Genomic DNA, 18,200 nt, shown 5'->3' on the forward strand with positions numbered 1-18,200 from the left:
GATTACGTTACTGTTGGTCATCTGTCCATCATCGTATAAAGCCCGCCCTGACAATTTGATTGGATCGCCTGACAGTGGGCGATAATACTCGCGCTACTATGGAGCAGAGCCAGACCGAACTTCCCCGACCTCAAACTTTGTGGGCGGGACTAAGTCGGAATGGCACCCAGGCTAGTCCAACGCGGCCTCCCACTTCTTTTTTCTACTCTGGTTAGAGCCTGTTTCTGCTGTCCTCTGAGGGGAGTAGTACACACCGTTGTACTAAAAATCTTCAATTTCTCAGCAATTTCTCGCATGGAATAGCCTTCATTTCTAAGAACAAGAATAGACTGTCGTGTTTCAGATGAAAGTTCTCTTTTTCTGGCCATTTTGAGTATTTAATTGACCCCACAAATGTGATGCTCCAAAAACTCAATCTGCTCAAAGGAAGGTCAGTTTTTTTAGCTTCTGTAACGAGCTAAACTGTTTTCAAATGTCTGAACATGATTGCACAAGGGTTTTCTAATCATCAATTAGCCTTCTGAGCCAATGAGCAAACATATTGTACAATTAGAACACTAGAGTGATACTTGCTGGAAATGGGCCTCTATACACCTATGTAGATATTGCACCAAAAACCAGAAATTTGCAGCTAGAATAGTCATTTACCACATTAGCAATGTATAGAGTGTATTTCTTTAAAGTTAAGACTAGTTTAAAGTTGTCTTCATTGAAGATGAAGATAACACCCCCTCCTCATTTGCATAATGAGACTGAAATGCATACAGAAATGTAAAAAGGGCAGGCAGAAATGTAAAAAAAATATTTAAAGGACAAAAAAATAAATAAGATAAATATTACAAAGGCAAATTAATAAAGAAGCTAATTAAAAGAGTTATATACATTTATGTCTCACTGTATAATTTAATTTCTACTTACGTTTATTTGTTTATTGTATTTTTTTTTGGCAATTAATTGTATGCTTATATATTTATTGAGCATTTATTTATTTCTGTATTTATTTTTAAATATGGCAGACTTGGTCCTCCATACTGGTCAAGCTTTACTTTGCCAAGGGAAATCATAAACCGATTTTTCTGGCTTATCTCATTAAATAAAATCTATCCTTTAGTAAGTATATTTTATTTAAGTCTTTAACTGTAGTATTTTTATTACAGTAAATCAACAATCATAGCCCTCTGTCGTCATGCCTCATACTCATTTCTTCTCCGTTCGTAATTTAGTTTTACTGATTTAGAAAAGAAAATAATAAATATGAATAAGGAAATAACTACCTTTAAGCAGTATTAATGCTGAGTCATGCCTTACCATCCCTACATATTTAGTGCTAATCAACCTGTGTTGAGTAAAGGTCCTGCACCGTTCTGTACAGCTTCCCATGGGATCCCAGTGTGCAGATGTTCAGTCAGTTATTACAGCCCCCTCTACAAAAAATCCATACTGAACCAATGTGTCCTAATTTAAAGGTGCTGTCATGTGGAGGCGTTGGTGAACCAGTGGCTGAGCACTCTGTGGGTGTGCAGCCTGGAGTTTCCAATCATCTAAAATCAATGTGGATAACCCTGCTGTTACTGTCACACAAAGAAAATCCCTATAATATAGCGGAAGTGGGTTAAAATGATCTTGTTTTTTCATGATTCATTCAGATTATGAAAAGAAATGAAACAATTGTTCTTTTGGAGCTGTGGAACCTTGGGTGTGTTTACAGAGCAGTTATTGGAGGTGATGGAAGTGACGGTGCATCCATCGCTTGAAGGACTTCAGGGGTTTATATATAGCTCCCATCTTCACATTGTGTTCATCGTCTCCCATTCACATATACTTGCCATCACACCTCATTTACCTCTAGATCCTTGTTTTCCCCCTCAGCAGCCTTACCTCTTGGTTGCACTGTGTAGAATCCATAAAAAGAAATCTTTTATGGAAATTTATCAGTACACCTCAACACAGAATATGATCAGAAATTGTAGTACTTAAAGGAAGCCATTTATGTTAAGAAAGAAATAACCTAAAAAAGAGGGGGTGGACTCAGATTTCAACTTTGTAATAGAAATGATTCCTTCCTGATATCATCACAAGCCCCACACCCACAAAGGGGAACAGAACACCTTGCCTGTTCAGCCAAGCCAACAATTCCCTCTAACTACCACCCTTTCAGAGACATAGACAGGTATCAAGTGTTACAGGCTAACAAAGAACCAAACGACTGCCCATTCCCGAGGGGAAAAACCTGTTTGTCTGGTTCAATATGCATGTTTTCTAAGCTAAAACAAGGCTTTGTTTTTGGTCCACTCTATTAAGCCTAAACTCAACGCTATTTCTGACATTTTTAATTGAAAAAGCTTCCTGGATGGGAAGCCAAACATCTTCAAACTTGGAAACAAAGTCCAGTGGATTGTTTTTTAACTTTCTTGGAATTGAGTACTTGAATTGGGAAAGTGTAACATAGTATATTATTATACAAATTATATAGTTGAATAAACCAATATTCCACACATGATAAATAATAATGTACATTTCTTAGTAATTACCTGAGTTCACTTTGATGACTTGCACCGAATTGAATCCGCCAGGGACGCATAGTCCGGACATTAACTGCTGACAGCCAGGCTGAAGCACATTTCCAAATGTTCATCAATCATGGTGGAACGGTTTTTGGACTTCATGATCTACATGTATGAAAAGGCTGACTTACATAAATAAGTGGAGCCAAATAATGCAGTCAAGAGGTAGCACATTTCCTCATGTTGGGGTACTTTTCCTCTTTGAGTAACTTCTAGAACTGTTCATGAGCTCTTGACTTCAGCTCAATGTCAGTTTGTAGAGTCAAAATCTCATCTTCCACTCCAGAAGCATTCAAGTGAAACAGCGCTGAAATATTTGATGCGAGTGAATTACCTCAGCACCTTCCTAAAAAGGATATAACATGAATGTAGCTACTGGTTAGAGCAAAGAAAAGTCTTGAAAGCGTTTGTCAAACTCTGACAGACAATTGTTCATCTGCTCCATGTAGCATGTACTTTTAAGTTTCTTTCATTTGAAAGCGTTAACTGACCAAATCCTATTGATCAGCGTTTTGTCTTTTCCTTGCAGCTCCAGGTTAAGGTCATTTAACAAATTTGTCAGATCAGTTAAAAATGCCAAGTCTAACACTCATTGACCATCATTTAGTTGCTTGTATTCTGTATGTCCAATTACACGGAAAAACACTTTAATCTCTGGACAGAGTTTTCTAACTCTTTGGAGGGATTTCCCACAACTAAACCATCTCACATCCGTATGTAGAAACAACTCAGAGTGGTCGCATTTAGCCATCTTGAGATGTGCACGAAATAACTGTCTTTGAAGAGATCTATCTGAAATATAAAAGGCAATCTTTGTTGCCACATCCATGATCTCTTTCATGTTGAGCATTTTAGCGCATAATGCTTGCTGGTGGATTATGCAATGGTAGCTCAAGAAGTCTGAGAACGCATCGTCCTGTTTGCACTTTGCAATAAATCCATTCACATGTCCAAGCGTTGCAGGTGCTTCATCTGTAGTGATAGACACCAATTTGTACAATGGGAGCTAAGATTTCTCAATAAAGTTTTTAACCGTCTGAAAAATGTCCTGTCCTCGCGTCTGTTTCTCCATGGGAAGCGCTGTCAATAGCTCCTCTTTTGCAATGAAACACCATACGGATAAAAATGCACATCTGGGCAGTGTCACTCACATCTGTAGATTCGTCCAACTGCAGGGAGAAACACTCACCATTTCTGATGTCCTTCCACATTTGCTGGGTTAAATCCTCAGCCATTGCTTCACAGCGCCATGTAACTGTAGGTCTTGACAGCTGCAGAGCTTTAATTGAAGATAATATCTCTGCCTTATTTTTAAAGTCTCTGAACAATGAGTCAGCTGCTTCAACGAATGCTTCTTTTACCATCTCTCCATCTTGGAAGGATTTATTCTTTTTAATGATGACGTGACTCACCTGGAACGATGCTTCAGTGGCGGCTTTTGCTTTTAAAGTGTGTTGAGTGAAAAATGACTGCTGTCCGTCCGTCCGTCCATGTAAAGTGGGATTTTAATTCCTCCATCTTTTTCTTTCTCAGCTGGCTTTTCGCTCCACATTCCCCTTCTTGGGTATTGCAATGGTAGACTGGCAGATGAGGCAAATGCACTACGAAAATGACATCGTGAAAAAAAGTCCGCCTCCCGTTCTGTATGAAAGTGATATGTTTTTGCCTTTTTACTCGGTCCAGCTTTCTCACTCATTTTGGTCAGCATATGTTTTACCAAGGGCTTAAAATCAGAGGCAATTTGCCAACTAACTTGTAAGGTTTGCTGTGCTAGCGCCATCGTTTACGCATTAGCTTCAACATTCAGCTGCCATCTGAATGGTTGCACCGTAGTGGTTTCTTTTGAAAGGAATTTGGATTGAAAAGGAGAGTATGTGGCTAAAAACATATATTTGTCAGGGATTAGAACAGAGGACCTAGTAATCAAGGCAGGCAGACAGCTAGATTTTTTACCTACAGTGACTGCAAGGACATCTAAGGCTGGAACCCCTGGTCTTTGGGTTCAGTCCGTGCCCAGAGGATGAGATTGATTCCATCCAAACGGCTGTCGACAGCAAGCGGTAAAAGCCCAAAGAGTCCCAGACGATGAAGACTTGAACACTGCAAAACTGGCAAGAGATCAGATGTAAGCAGACAAAGGAAGGCTGGACTATCCAGAAGGCGAAGCCAAACCGGGGTTGAAGAGGTTCACAGGAGTCTGAGCTAGAAGATCAGAGATCTGAAGAGGTACCGAAGGAAAGTCCAGGTTGGTGTCAGGAAGCAGATAAAGGTTTGGTCAACAGGCAGAATCCAGCAGGAGTCTGAGGAAAGGTCAGGCAAACAGATCAGAACAGGGACAGGCAGACCAATAGGTCCAGAGGCAAAACGAGTCAGGATCAGGAAATCAGAACTCAATCAAGTACGCTAGAGAACTCTCACAAAAGGCTTGAATAAGCTGGCACTGATGACTGGGAGCAAGCAGTTTAAATAGAGACTAGAGCAGGTTACGCAAATAATTAGTGATGAGAAACTGGGCAGATCTAGACAGGTGAATGGAATGTACAATCAAGCCAGTTATCAGCACCAAGATTATAACAATGTTTTGTTAATACAGCAAGGTTGCATAGGTTTGGACTTGACCTTGCTGACATATTTGCAATATTGCTTAAAAAGGTGAGATGTTTTAAGTCTCAATGAAGTTTAATAAATGAATTTATATACTCTTTTTTTTCATTGTTTTGTATTTTTAATTTAGTAGGGAAATTAAATGTGAAAGTTTATTTTATTATGTGTTATCAAACAATATCTACTATGAGAAGTTCATTTTCAAATCAATGCTAGTCCAACTCGGGGGGAGTGGGGGTTGTCCTGCTCCGAATGGCATGATGCTGCCGCCGCCATGTCTCATAGTTGGGATAGTGGGAGCAAAGGTTCGGATAATTATGACCCAGGCATTAGCTAAAAAGAAAAGTAGCTGCGCTGTGCAGATATGGGCTAGAGGCAGGGTAAACATTGGACAGTTTGCCAGTCTGTCGCAGGACAACACAGAGAAACACAAAGACACACAACCATGCACATGTATACTGACACCTAAGGACAATTTAGAGGAGACAATTAATCTAACAGTCATGTTTTTGGCCAGTGGGAGGAAGCCAGAGTACGTGGAGAGAACCCACGCATGTGGGGGGAGAACATGCAAACTCCATGCAGAAAGACCCTGGGCCAGAAACAGAACCCAGGCTTCAGCTGTGTGGGACAATTTTGTTTTAATTTTCTCATCTCATCCGGTTCCTCTCAGTCATCACTCAAGTAATCTGATTTAAGTGAATGAGGGAATAAATGAACGTATGAATGAATTAATTAATTAATAAAAGGAATTTATTTCAGACAATTTGACAGACAGTAATAAATCAAAAATCAAAAATATTTCAAACAAATAAACAACCAAATACACACAAAGAGAGACTGGGTAACATCAAACCAAACCAAGTGCCAATTTCCAAACAAACTAAATGCACCTGAACATAAATAAATAATAAATGAAAAAACCCTTTGCCAAATAAACTGTCGGTATATACAGCCAGAGAATAGAGATCGATAAATGTTAATTGTCTGAAAAGGAGTATGAAGAAGTAAAACTTATTTTTCATACCCCCTCTCCCTCTAATTGTACTTTAAGTAAAGTCATTCATTTATTTAAGTATAATACATTTATTTATTGACTGCATCTAAAAGTATTAAACACATTTTCAGCATAATTGAAGATATGAAATAATACAATGTTGCATACAATGACATAAAATGTTATATTAGTAGGTCATCAAATCAGTTTCAGTTTAGTCTGTCAAATAGTCCAGCAGTTATCAGTAGTGAGTGTCACATTATCAACTCAGTATCAATACAGTTTGGCAATGTGTAGAAACGCATAATGACGCGTCATCAACCCATCACTATTAGAAAGCTATATTTTACCAAACTAAAACCATACTACTCACTAGTGCATGTCAGCTCTCTTCTATGCATTGATTGAATAGCATTGCACACCCTCAGAAAACAAGTGCAACTAACAACTATACCCCTCTTTGCATTTAAACTGAAAACTGGTCAACTGCAGAGCAGATATTTTTAAAGAAGCTCAGGTAACATTTTCACCCTATCTGCCCTGTTGGGTGTGATGTGTCTCATTTTTCCCTCTCTGATACTCTATAGATACACCATGAAGTTTTGGTCAGGCCAGTTTTCTATCAGTAAACCAGCACAATGATGCCATAGCCGTTACAGTAGGTATATGGTCAGGGGCCATATTATTCTGCAAAAATAAATCTGCATTTATATAAATCTTATCAACAGAGAAAAGTTTGATGACCTCTGATCTGTTCTTTCATATAGAAGCAGCAACTTTAAAGCCAATAAAAAGCTGTGAACAAAAACTAGTAGGTGACTTCTCTCCCCGAATCATCACTGACTGAAAGCTTCACTCTTGTCCCTGCGCAACTTCGATTATTTAAGTCTTGGCTCTTACTGTAGACACTGTGACCTTGGATTTCCAAATGAAAGGCAGACGTTATTTTCATTTGATAAGAGCAAAAGCCCAGTTCTTTGTCTCGTATAGATCTCTTCTGTGATATACAATTCTAAAATTGGTTGAAATAAGAAGTTCAATGTTTTTAGTTAATTGCTGGATTCATCTTAAAGCTCATTCTCCAACCACAGTCCACACCATTTGAAATTATACCAAATCCTCAGATGGACTTTTCAATCCTACTGATGCTGTGTTCTCTTTTGTAGCTTTAGCACCGTTTAATATTTTGCTATATCCCTCTATTAAACTTTCCATTACAATCCTTGTAAAAAGTCATCTGTAATTAGCATCCTCTTTAGTCATGACCTAATTTGGCTTACCAGCCTTTTAGAGGGTGTCATTGACTTTCTGCTTTTATGCTGTTGAGTCAGCAGTCGTCTTCGTGATTGTGTAGACTATAACATAACAGTTCTGTATTAAGAATCTTTTTTCATATACGCCTTAATCTACAGAATAGTAGAACCAACCTTAAGTTGTCCCTCAGTGACTACATTTTTGTGTATATCAGCAGCAAAGAGAAAACTAAATGAAAGCACACTGATGCACTCACCAAAGAAGCAACATTAATAATGAAAATAGAGACTGCTTTTAGAACAATACAAAAAAAATGAGAAAACACTTCTACGCAGTCATAGCTAATCAGCAGCTGTAGAGTCAAAACTACAAAATTACGTACAAATAAGCAGAAACAAACAGTCAAAATATCTCTGTGCTAAAGGAACTAGTATATTAAATTAGTTTAACCTTTTGAATTAAACAACTGAAACAAATTAACATGTTTATCAATTCTATTAACTTTGTGGCTTTTTGTACGCCTGATAAATTAGATTTAGTTGCTGAATTCTCAACATTTCGTCAATAGAGTACATTTCAGGAATTTAAAGTGGGAAGGGTTAGCTGAAAAATGATATCAATGTAACCTACAATTGTCCCTCATCTACTCTGATGCAGAATAATGTTTTCTTGACATTTAACTCAAATGCCACAGTTGTAGAAAAGCAGAGTCCAGTGGGAAGCATTTGTTGAGCAAGCGCCATCCTCTGTAGTGGTCACATTTTGTTAGAGTATCATCCTTCTGCACACACACACAGTGTAAATTCTGTGATTCAGATGTTTGAATTGGATTATTCAAAATAACATTTGCTGCATTCCCTTAATCAGATTTGAAATTATCATTAACGTGTCTGCTGTACTAATCTGTTACAAGTTGCAGAACTTGACCCAAACACTTTTTATAATTGGAGTATTCATAATGGTAAATTCTCATTTTATTGCATAGTTTTAAGCAAGACTGCGCAATGAAACACTAAGTTTACATGTGATCTACAAGTAATTATAGACCTGAAGTTTACAATTTCTTGCTGTCTTTTTATTTATAGACAAACAATCTAACACTGGCTGGTCAATTAGTAGGTCTATCAGCTGAGGCCAGCCTGCATTAGCTGCTTAACAAAGATATGGGTATCAGGTTGTCAGCTCCAGTTTAACAGCGTTCCCTTGATAAGAGTGATGGATGACCCCACGTTTATTTGTTAGTTTAATTTCCTTTTTTTTTAAGCAAAGGCAGGGTGCAGCAGCATGTTAAAGCCAAATGATTGGCAATGGAAAGCAAAAGTTGGGGAAGAGGATAGCAATAACTGCAAAACTGCATTTTCATGTTAATACCATAAATGGTATTTTTTAAAATGTTCTCAGTTTTGTTCCTAACTTCTTAAAACCTTAATGCATGAAAACAACTCCAGGCCTTGAGGTTTGTCACATCTAACTGAACCGAATCGATCAATATAAGCAGCCTTAATATAAATCAATATACATAGCATCAGCACGGATTCCTATAAAAAGAAGGGCAGGATGGGCTTCAAAACATTTGCATTTGGTCGGCTCCAAATGGTTAGTAAACTTGCAAAGTTTATCTAGCCAAAAAAACGTATGTCCTTGGATGTCAAGTGTCTGGATGGGTCATTTTCTGAGAAAAGCACTGTAGAATCATGTTACTTGCAAACCTATGGCAGCAACAATGAAGCCACAAGTCATTTAGCTCAGTTATCACACACACACTAAAATCTATGGCAGCTAGAAATTATTTAGAGGGTACAAAAAAAACTGCAACATACTGGAACAATGCTGTATACATTTTGTCCTCAGATTGATCAAAATCAGCTACAATGAGTTTTGTGTTTTAAAACATCTTGGTATCATCGAAGTGTCGGATGGATTTTCGTCCAAGGAAGTGAACATATTCCTAATGTCTAATAAAAACACAGCTAAATAATTAAAAAAGTGTGGTCAAAACATCCTCCAGAGGGAATTTTGCCAATAATTTTGAAAAATGTGGGTTTTCCTATATAATATATGCATAGTTGATACCAAACTAGTTTAAATGCCTGGATGAGGAATCCTTGATCCCATGGCTAGAAATCCCTGATATGCCAGCTCTACCTACAAATTTATTTCACATGTGGACCAACAGGTTGGTATGTTGGATGTCTTAAGAAAACTAAATAAATAATTGTCTGTAAAAAAAAATATTGTTATAATGCCACACAAGAAGCCACACAACCACAAATGCAGGTTGAGAAGTGGGAAACCATCCCAAAATGACCTAGTTGGTGATTAGCATGCGGAGGAGTTGTCAGGCTGGTTCTTATAGGGATTACCCTGGAGTCTTTTTGGTAAATGAATGCATTATTAAACTGCCAGTTTGTCCTGTTTGTTCAAACTTCTGTCTTCAAATCCAGCAAATGACACCAAACAAAAGTCAACAGCAGAATAAGCTTTGGCATTGACAGCGAGGATTTGGCTTGTATTTTATACACACAACCAACACACTAAACTCCATAGCTCAATCCACAAATGCATTTTCCCTCCAAATGTGGCATTATGAGGTAAATAAATAAGCTGTCAAATGATATAAGATTTATCCATAAGATGCATTGCTACCACTAAATAATCCAACCAACCGAACACTAATACAGAAGCTTTATTTTGTGTGTGTATTTATTAGGTGAGATATGGGTCTACATATAATATGAATACCCCGACTGTCTGCTCCTGGTTTAATAGCTTGTAAGCAGCACATTTTATCTTCATCTTTAGTTCTATGGAGTTCTAAAAACACCTACAGTTTACATACTGTAAGTAATAGAGTAGTTGCATTACTACTCTGATGTAGAGCAAATTGTACATATTAGTTTCCTACTCACGGATCTGGAATGTCAAAACATACACATCTAACATGCTTGGCTTTGTATCACTGTATTTCCAATGTGAATAGTATCATGGTACATATAACTGCAAGAATCTCTCCTATTTATTTTTTTTTTCCTTTAGGGAATTCTATGTTTTTACCCCCATTTCCTATCTGTGTGTCTGCTTTGAAGTAGTGGAGTGTGAATTATGAGGTTTTTCATTCATGGGTAGTGTAATTTTATTTCCCTGTCACTAGGTCTCAAGATTTTAAGGTACTCATAAATTACAAACGTGAAAGGGTAATTCATTATGTGTGTGTTTCTGTGATGGGGAGACTTGCTGCTTTAGGCAAGAGCAAAAAGTTAACTTTTAAAGAAACAGTATTGACTATAAGTAGGAAGGAATTAATTTACAACTAAACAGGATATGTTAGAGCCCCAAAGAGTAGTTTTAAAACTGTAAATAACAAAAATGAAAATATAAAATAAACCAGAAATGTTCTATGAGAGAAGAATTTCTGGCCTTGTGTGCAAATTTTATGGAGTGTGACTCAGAGTCAGACCAGAAATAACGAGTTTTCCTCACTTTACCAATACTTCACCTTTACACAGACTTTCATCTACTGCTGTTTTTGTTTTTTCCTGACAGGTAGACAGACTGATTGGTTTGCTATCTAAATTTGAAGCTTGTGAACTTTTTAAAGACACTTTCATTGCTTTTGTTTGTTCGTTCTACACAAATTGAACGCATTGGTGCCATGGCTGAATGATTACCTTTTCGCTCTCTTTCATTTTGATTGATTTGATCTTATGTGTTAAAAAAATGATCACTTCCAGTTTGAAGTACCAACATTCTACCAAATGAGTCACAACATGCAGTGACAAACATTTTGGTTAGTTTTCCTGTTGCAGTCCTAAGGAAAATTGTAGTTTACAAGAATATCACATGTTAGATGATAAATTAGTTTTCAAACATGAAATGCAAGGATAAGGAAATTCTGGACATTTTGTGTTGAAGGTATAGAAGAAAATCTTCTATTTCGGGGTGGATCATCTAAATAAGTGGTCCTCCTAATTGTCAATCATTCTGGTGATATGTTTTAATAAGGCGGTCCTATGTGCTCGTCCCCAGTTAATTATCTTTTCTGCACATGAGCACTTTCAGGCATGTATGCGTGGTGAGCTGCGGTTTCCGACAGTTATTGAAGCTCCCCTTTTTCATTGCATGTGAATTTTTTTAAGTAGAAAGGGCGGTTGATTACTAAAATTCACAAAAATCCTTCACAGTACCTTTAATATTAGTTTAAAGAAAAACATATACCTAAGTCATGAATTATCTATTAGCGTTGCACATAGAAAGTTAGAATTAGAAAATACACTTATTTTCTCACAATTTGAAAATTTGTAACAGTGGCAAAATTGTATAGACAGAAGACACCAGATTCTATAAATATCTATGGAATATCCATAGATTAAAGGAAGTCTGAAAAGTAACTAAAAGCATTTTTTATCAGATAATTAAATATTTGTCTGGACTTTGGTGGAGCCATTCAAATAAGTAAATATGGTAAGACAAAGACTTCCCCTAGCTCTGCCACTAAAATATATGAAATATATAAAATATTGATCCTTTTTGAAATGAAGATGATTTCTGACATGATGTTCCAGCGTTTTATCTCCATTGATTGTGCCCAGCTTCCCTGTCCCTCCTGGATACATTTGATTCCACAGTTTGATGCTGTCACTGGTATGTCTCTCCAGAGGGTGATGATATTGTGTTCAGGGTGATGAGTAGTGTATTTTCTTTGCCACATATTGTTCTTTGACTGCTGAGAAATGTTCAGTCTTGTGGAAATGAAAAGAGTATTGCATGAAACCTATTGAGAATGGCCATCCACCTAAAACAAGGGACCAACCTGTGGCCCTGGGGCCACATGTGGGATTTTATATGTCAAAAAATGTTTTCAGTGAATAACTCTTACTATTTCCAAGCATAAATGGTACAATGAGAATTGGTTTTATTGTTAGGCCTTTTTTTTTTTTTTTAAGGCTGCAAATCAATCAATCAATCAATCTATCTATCTATCTATCTATCTATCTATCTATCTATCTATCTATCTATCTATCTATCTATCTATCTATCTATCAAAAAATGCTTAATATTTTAGTTTGAAAATTTTTATGTATTTCCTTATAAAAACATGTATGGGTTTCGTTTATTTCATTATGAAATATATATATATATATATATATATATATATATATATATATATAAAATATATACAGTGGATTCCGCTTATAGTAGTTATGATGGTCCAGAGCCAATTTGAACACTATAAGCGGTTGATTACTAAAACCAAATATACCGTTATTTCACTTTTTTTAATGCAGAATATCATCTAAATGCCATTTGTATGGTTTTTCAATGCGAAAAATTTAATGAAACAGATACCTTCCTAATTTACTGAATTTTATTACAGTACCATACTGCGCTGTGCACAGACATAACTCTGGTAGCCTACGTAACTAATTATGTGCGGTTCGTCGGCTCTCTTGTGCCACCGGTGCATTTTTTTAACAAGTCTGAAAATAAAGTTTAAAACAAATGCTTAATCACAGCACAGTACTGTGCAGTGTGCAGACATAACTCTGATAGCCTACAGTAGGCCTATGTAACTTAATCTTTGCGTCGGCTCTGCTCTCCACAGGTGCATTTTTTTAACATGTCTGAAAATAAAGTTTGAAACAAACTGTTTCATAGAACAACATAGAAGATAAGTGCATATGCTACAGAAAATTAAAGCTGGCCTATCTCTGTTTTGTGTTGTGGATCTGCTGCGCCGCATTAAGAAATCACTTCACATATTTACTGTACCCATGGTTCCCTGGATCAGAGTATTGCCCAACACCGAGTTCACTTCTTTTTCAAAACGATGTAAAAGGTCAAAGTTTTTGAAACCAACATGCAGGAGGCCAGTCTTTAAAATGCAAACTGCATTCCTCATCTCAGCTCTGAAAGAGACAACAGTCTCCTCTTCTTCATCCTCCTCCCCCTCCTTGCTGCGTGCAGCACTGGTACCCGCACCAAAGTGCTCTTCTTCCTCTGAGATGTACACGTAATTTTAAAATAATTTTTGCACATGTTTACATTCATAAAATGGTGAAAAACAAACACTATAAGCAGATTTCTTGATTACTATAAACAAATTATTTAAACAGCATTTGTATCTAAATGATTCTGTCCCAAGCGTTTTGATCTATATAAGCGGTTGATTACTATATCCGTGACCACTATAAGCGGATTCTATTGTATATAAAATATATTTAAATTAGGCTGGATTGATAGTTTTCGAGATTTTTTCTTGTTACTGACTGGTAAAAAGTAGCTCTTTGGATTTAAAAGGTTGCTGACCCAAACTGACAAGTTGACCAAGGAAAGCAGTATGTTCTTATTTCTATGTTTAATGAGTAAAACAAGATTGATCTGTTGTTTAAGGGTAATACATTTCTTTTTTTTTCCAGGGAAAAAACAGATTAGTCACATTTCTATATGACATGTTGAATGCCTATTGTGGTTTCCTAAATTGTTCATATGACTTTACTTAGATTTTATTTAGAATCCTTTTAAAAACAAGCATTTTTTTTGTTTTAAATAATCCCAGTAGCACTTCAACTGATGTTTATAGGACTCCTACAAATGTTTGTGACATTATTTACAGTTGTTCAATATTTCAGTGTTTGAACAGAACCTCGTCTGTAAGGTGCATTTAAGCAGAACCCAAGGCCTAGATCGCTGTTAGCAGAATAGTGGAAACAATGCAAATAAAACTCTAAATATAAGGTGCTGTGAAAGCTACTTTTATATATATTAGGGATGGGACGATTTATGAAAACCGTCCGAACCGTTCGGTTCGACTGTCTCGGTTCGGTTCGCGTGTGTTTCATTTGGTTCATGCGCTGCTCCTTTTTGTCATAGGCGAAGCGTGTACACTCCAGAGCAGAAGGTGGCGATACTGCGACCAAAGCGAACCACCAGTAGTAAACAAGAAGAAGAAGAAGCGAAGCAGCTTAGCCGGGTGTAGCAGGGAAAAAAAATCAGTTGTTGTGGAGAATTGTGTCGGAATGGCGAGTGGGAAAGAACAGGAGTTGGAAGACGCGCCAGCAGCACTTTATAGGTCTGCTGTATGGGACCGCTTTGCATTTAGAGTGACCTACGATGACGGCGGAAAGAAAGTTGTGGATAAAAGTGCAACAGTGTGCAAGCATTGTGCAACATGTTTTGTTTATGCTAACAGCAACATGACCAACATGTCATGCTAACCCATAAATCCCGCATACTCCGTCAGCAACCCCCGCTCCGCCCCGCTGCGCTCCAGACCGGCTGCTCAAAGCAAAGCCTACAGCCCCCACTGTGGCTCCCGTCCGCTCCCTTCTGAGTCCCTTGGAGATCGTAGAGGGCATGCGCGAGATGATTAAATTCAAAGCAGCAAAACATACGGAAATGATTCAGGGTTTCCGCGGATCATTTAAAATAATTACAATCCATTATTTTTGGGGGGATTTTTTCATTAATTTCATAAATTTTTGGGGGATTTCGGTGTAACAATCAACATATACCGAACTGAACCGAACCGAAAACCGTGACCACGAAACCGTGAATCGAACCGAACCGTGGATTTTGTGAACCGTTCCACCCCTAATATATATACATTTTCCATAACCTTTGACTTTCCCTGAAAACACGTTTTACATGAAAATATCAGCTCTCTTACTCTCCATAAGCTGCAGCTGTATATTCATGAGCCTGTAGACACTAATCAAAGAATTAGATCACCTATTGTGTGTTCAGATGTTATAATAGTTCTCAACAATCATCATAGTTATAAAATTGCCCATCATTGTTTAATGCTATTGGTATAATTAATATTGTCCAAAGAGATGTTATGCATTGATGTCTGACCTTTCACCTATTAACATAAATGTACCAGCATGGATAAAAGAGAGAGGAACTAAAGGCTGTCAAACATAAGATGCTATATTATGTCGCTGCTGATTTCTAGATGCAGACAGTAGGTTTAAAACACTACCTGCATAAATAAAGACCAACAGCAAAAGTATAAATCTACTCTTCTCAAACTTGACACAATATGGAGGCAGGCATCAGTTAGGGGTATAAAGTTGCTTCAGTGAACCAGAGAGTGTGACACTGCCCCTCCACCACATGTTGCTGCCCTCTTTGCTACAGATTTTCAAATAGATTTTATTCTTTAACAGTTTATGTGCTAGCATTTTGGGTAGTTGATAGAAAAGACAGTGAAAGAAAATATAAATGATTTAAGCATTGAGAATACCACGGATGTTAGCATTCGCTCTGGAACTTAGTATCTACACTTTCGGACTGTAGTTGTGAACCTAGTTAAAAATCTGAAACATCGTCAAAATGTTTTAGATATTTTACATTTACCTCTTTCAAGTCTTTGATACACAGTTTTATATTTTCAGTTCTGGTCATTTTATTTGAGAAATATCAAAAGGGAAACACTTTCAGGGCTTTTGGTGGCATTCAAACCCTGTTAGAATTAAGCAAAAATGACTTTACACCACAGTAAATTAAGATAGCTATAATCTCAGCTTATCTTGTTCTAGAATCCTGGTATTGTGTTATTTAAATGTATTTTGTTTCGGTGGATTTTTGTACACTCCCTTATTTACTGGACAAATCTGTTAAGCTGATCAGAAAAACAAGACTTTGGAATCAGTGAAGTGTGGTGCTGTATTGATTAATTGACTTTATTGATCTCACAGTGGAGAAATGTACTTGTTACATTGGTTCAAAAGTCAAAAAGAACATGCCAAATTATGTTCTTGAGGGTTATATACAGTGCGTCCACATATATGATTTAGACAGCTGAAGTCTCTTATTTAACAGGATTATTACTCAGAGTTGTTGCACAGGGTATGAAATGGATATTTACATAAATAGGTATTTATACATACTGTTATTGCACTTTGTATTAGTTATACAAAACAGGTTATTGCACAGGGTATTAGAATAGTGATTGCACATTAGATATTGCAAAAGTTATTGCAGTTATAGTGTCGTATTAGCTGTTTACCTAAAGCCTCTCTTAAAGATGTATTGGGTTATCCTTGCATTACAGCCAAATATTGTTTTATTAAAACATTTCTGTCAGTTATATTGTTTATTTAGGGCTTACATAAAATGCAGTATAATTTTTGCTGTGGGATGAATACATTTCACACAATTTTTTGTCAGCTCAAGTAGGAAATCATGTCTCCCCTCCAGTTCTGTAATTTCTGCACCTTTGACCCTCTCTGGAAACATCTCCACATGAACATTACATCCTGGGCTGATTTTCTCTTAAGGTGGCAGAGTTGTAGGAGCTGATTTTTTTCTAAAATTGATTCAACCTGAAAAGCACAGTTCACACTGTGGGAAAATCACCACAGATGGTGTTACTATTTAGTGTCGGAATTGAAAACATCACCTGTCCTCACTGCGGTAAGCCTGTAAACAGCCCTCTGAAGAAAGCATTTGAAGCCCATATTTTAAGGGATTTCTAACTACAAACCATCCAAATTCTCTTAATAATAAGCCATTCACAGTTTTTTATATAATTTAGCAAGTTTTAGATGAAAACATTATGCATTATGCAATATCCTGTTCATATTAAGTTAAAGGAGTCTTTTGTGCCTCTAAGCAGCTAACTGCATCATGCTGTGGCCAAGGTAGAATATGCAATTGACATTTCCCTGCCATTAGCTTTCATCTTGTTTAATATTACAACCTTTGCAAAATGTTGAGGCGGCTGAGTGTCTGCAATTGTTATCCTACAGTTAAGCCTGGTAATTTGGCCGCAGCTGATATTGATAAAAGAGGTTTTAAAGGGCGATAATTTAAGCAACAACTCATAGGAAAAAAAACTGTTAAATGAGCATCAATATAAAAGCTGAAATAAGGGATAATTTTGACTAGAAGTGCATTATTATACAGAAATAACCAGTCTAGTCAGAGCTATTAAATGAAAAAGTCTTGTTTAGAGAGTGACATTAAAAAATGAGTGACTGTTATTAGTAAAGAGGGCTAAAGAAAGGCGGAAAATGTTTTTAGTTAGACTCTAAGATGGGAACTTCCATTAACATGACATCTCATTAAGAAGAAATGTCTTAGTGGTTGAATGCATATAATCCACTCAACTCTGGTGGCATTTAATGTTTCTTTCCACGGTGCTTCATCCTCATAAGCAGATTTAACATTTTCTGACTTTACAACCCAAAATGTTAATGTATGTGTTTATAATGGAAAGAATGTGATGTGTGTTTTGTTTTTTATTCTTTTTTGATGCAAATCTAAAACCTGTTGCGCATTCATATTTAGTGGATTCATCACTTTTCCCTGACAAAATAGGGCTGATTGTCTTTTGTGTATTCTCTCTGTTTTGCAAGACTAAAATTCTTACACATTCTTTCTGCATAATTTAGGTTTTAACATCTAACTAGACATTAAAACACATGAATTTATTCAGATGTGAACCTCCACCTCATGCAGTCTCAGGGCTTTTACACGTTCTAAGATAAATCTTTTGAGTTTGCACACCATTTAACCCAATCTACCTTAGCATCAACTCTGTGTCTCTTTCACTTTAAAAATGCATCCCCTAAGCATAAAGTTTCCACCATTATATTTAACTACGAATGAGGTGTTCAGTTTGTTGGTTTTCATCCTCATAAAGAATCCTATAAGCAGTCCAGAAAGTTCAGTTTTGGTCTCAGCTGAGTAGAGCACCTTTGTTATATCTTCAGCATGATTAATGGCTGTATTAAATGTGATTATGTTAGAGCTTTTTGCTTTTTTTTAACAAATGA

The 18,200-nt window shown here is 36.8% G+C and overlaps 1 protein-coding gene across 2 annotated transcripts in view; it reads left to right on the plus strand.

Moving 5' to 3' along the window:
* LOC107102205 (leucine-rich repeat transmembrane neuronal protein 4-like) overlaps nucleotides 1-18,200 on the plus strand; it is a 90,284-nt gene that overhangs the window by 22,945 nt on the left and 49,139 nt on the right. The gene's annotated exons all lie outside the window — the stretch shown is intronic.

Source organism: Cyprinodon variegatus, unplaced genomic scaffold, assembly GCF_000732505.1.
Source record: "Cyprinodon variegatus isolate N-32 unplaced genomic scaffold, C_variegatus-1.0 Scaffold32, whole genome shotgun sequence".
In the NCBI taxonomy this organism is placed as follows: Eukaryota; Metazoa; Chordata; class Actinopteri; order Cyprinodontiformes; family Cyprinodontidae; genus Cyprinodon; species Cyprinodon variegatus.